Raw genomic sequence first — 3,694 nt, 5'->3', positions numbered from 1 at the left:
TCGCTGTCATCCTTTTCGCAATAAACTATTTTACGTTATTTTTCTGTCATTATACATAAATCGTATTATTTTTTCTTTTTTACCTCTTTTTTTGTTCTTTCTATCAATGATTTAATTTCAAAAGCATATTCAGAGTTTATTAAACATGGCTTATGTACTTACTAAACTGATAACGAGTAAGGAGGTTATTTTTACAATGAATTCATTTGATAATAAATATTAACTATTCCTCATTTCTTAAAACATTTCTCCCGTAGCACAATAATCTGATGCATATTTTATTATTTTTATGATGCAACTTTAAAAAGTTGATCCTATGCATTTTCAGTTAGTTGATATAATATTGAACAAGTATCAATATTATAATATAAAATTAAATAAATTAAACGATAAGCTAATTAAGTTTTCAATGACAGTGTTTTACACCGACTTTATGTGCACATATGTTCTCAATAAATTTTTCAACCAGATTTCCATTATAGTTTTGCAGTTTTTACATTCCGAACTGTTTTTATATTTATCAAACAAATTTTTTTATAAAGCACAACGTATATTAAGAATGGAAAAAGACATACATATAAATTCGCGATTACTTTGAGCATTTAAATCAATATTACGCACGCGTTGTAAAATTACGCGAGAAAGTTAAGCTTTCTTAAAGATCCAACAAAGCGGGTAAAAAAAGGAGTCACAATAATGTTCCGATATTCAAATGATAACCAAAGAGACACATAGGTTTACATTCAAATAATTCGAATTGTTACTATGTAATGATATGTAATTTACGGCGGAATAGGAATTTTGTCAAGTTTAAGAAAAAGAACAAAAGACGTTCATATTACTATAATATTCAATAAATTGTTGATAGATACATTGAATAAAAAAAAAAGAATTAAACTGTATGTATATTTATGTACTAAACTGTTGTAATAAAGTATTGCAATTAAATAAATAATTCGAGAATAACTTTAAGTTTTCAAACATTTCTTTAAATTGAAATTCAGATTTATTAAAGATTGTAAATTGTTCCTTCACGAAAAAACAATTTCAATGATTATCCTTAAAAGAAAATCTCGAGGTACACGTGTTTATTCTTTTTCTTTGAATACGGAAATACGAAAAAAATTTTAATTCAATTAAATTTAAATTAAATTCAAATACCTAAGTTATATAATATAGTAGGAGCAATGATGCTGAACGTACACAACCGTGGATCTTATGTTTTTTTATTTCTCTTTCCATAATATTCGTGTTACCATTACAATAGGAGGAATTAAGTCTGAAATATGGCAATTAGACGTAATTCGCAATGCACAAAAACGGTATCGATTAACGAGTTTCGTTTTGCTTTTTATATATGCCTCTCAAAGAATTCTCTTTACAATACACGCTTGAAAACGTTTCTTTTCGCGCGTACAAAAACACCATAGAAATCTTAAACTTACGTAAAGTCTCAATAGCCTCTGCACACTTTGTGAATAAATCTCTTTCGCACGTCGAGAGAGAAGAAATGCAAAAACAAAGAGCAACACCCTACAGCTTTTCGCGAATTAATATTTGGAGGCCTAAAGATTTCAGTTGCACTTCTTTTTTGGTCGAACGAACGAATATCGATGCACACTGAACGATCGTGTCAACATTTGTTCCTAGCAAGTGCGTACATTGTGTCTTGAACTGTACAGTGTGTGCAATTCAGTGCGATTTTTTCGATGGATCGATGTCTTAGCTATAATTTATGTGTGTGAAATATAAAATGATTACTTACTATTAAATGTAACATTATTCGATTAAATCCTGCTCGATATTCGTTTAGATAATGCTAAGAAATTTATATATTTATCGCAGAAATTTGACTCGTGAAATTATACACACTGTATAGCCTAGTGTATCAAACAAGTTTATCTGACGTAAATCTCAAGGTGCATAAAAAACATTTAGGTCTCCTAAATGTAACTTCAAAAAATTTATATCTTAATTAAATGAAACTTCAGCGAAAATTCGCAACGTTCGTTATTTTTTTTTTTTCTTTTAATTTATTATTCGTTTGATTTATTGAGATTAGTATTTAAAAAAAATCTATTTTATGTAAAGAGAAAGCGCACGTAGTAATAAGATATTATGTCGTGCGAAAGCGTCACTTTTCGAAAATCGATCGTACATTCGTTGCGAAGTCAGTTTCGAAAAATTAGCTCTTGCGAAAGTTGAAACACCTTATTCGATAATGTTATTTGATTTGTTTTTTCCTCTTATCATCTAACCCTTTTAATGTTCTTAATTGAATTAATTAAAAAGTTTTATAGGCCAGAACAATGCACCAATTAGAGAAGTTTCTTTACGTCCTATAGTCACACTATATTTCCACTATGTATATATATATATATATATCAATGCTTCTGAAAATAATTAATTCTCTCTCGCTCTCTCTCTATCGTACATTCGTACACACATGCTTGCATACGTACGTTTGGACTCTTAACCTCCATTTTTCTCTCTCACTCTTTCTCTCTCCCTTTCATACAATTACTGTATCAAAATGATGCGAAAATTAAATGCGATTGTACTCATTGGAAAAAGTAGTTCTCAACTTCATCTCGCACAGGTTCTTGTCCGATACGATAATACAAATTGACAAACGATTGGAATCGAAGTTTCGCCAACAATCGTCTAGACTACGCACTCGTATATTTATAATTTATCGATATTTCTAGTGTCACGTGAATTCCATGGATCGTTCCCCTTCTTTGAAGGATGAGGGTTTTCTTAGACTTTCATGTCAGGCCGATTATGATTCGATTATTCGAAAATATGTTTTCTGTGCAAGATACCTTTCCCCTTTCTAATACATATGATCCTCTCGACTCGCGTGTCTTGAATTGTTAAAATCTCTTTTTAGAAGATTTTTTTATAAAGTTTCTGTAGATCCGGAGAATACTGTATTGATCCCGTTTGCGCATTTTATAACAGTCTTAAACGACAGAGACGAAAGTTCGTGATTTTTCTTTCGACTGTCTCGTGTCAACCGTGTTCACAGTGTCCCTTCATTTGCTTTTTTTCCTTTGCTCCCTCTACTTCTGACTATCGTACTAAAATTTAGATACTCTATCACTCATTTATTTCGATCATTTAAATAATACTCAATTCCCTATACTGAGCAATACTGATACGACGGAGTCAATAAAATATATGACAAAAACAAAAATGCAACTGATAGCAAAATTTCTGCTTGTCTTTTATCAATTACATATCTCTTATAGTATTAAGAAAGCAAAACGTAAAAAAAAATGTATATATTTTTACAAAATAAAAAACAGTTGCAAAATAAAATATAAATTATTTCGACCCCATCTTATCAGCCTAAGACACAAAAGGGACACTGAAGATCATGCCGACTTATATTTTGCTTCGTGTATTCGAGATTAGCAAGTTCACTTAAGATCTAAATTCTTGACTGCCGATAATTAATTACTAATAGAGTAGCGAAATACAATAATTCGAGAAACAGCGAACTGTTTTCTAAAAATTGAGCCGTGTGAAAAAAATTTGGCAAGAAACTCTGTCGTATGCAACTGCTGGACAAAGTCGAACATGTACGAAAAGAAAAATGTTTTTTTTTTTCTTTTTTTCTCTTTTTTTTACTGACTAGGATGTTTCTCCTCTTCGATAAATTCAAGGAAACGAAGTTCACACATACACT

The sequence above is a fragment of the Eufriesea mexicana genome, unplaced genomic scaffold (genome assembly GCF_001483705.2).
Source record: "Eufriesea mexicana isolate 0111107269 unplaced genomic scaffold, ASM148370v2 scaffold925, whole genome shotgun sequence".
Classification (NCBI taxonomy): Eukaryota; Metazoa; Arthropoda; class Insecta; order Hymenoptera; family Apidae; genus Eufriesea; species Eufriesea mexicana.
This window is presented reverse-complemented; position numbering follows the sequence as displayed.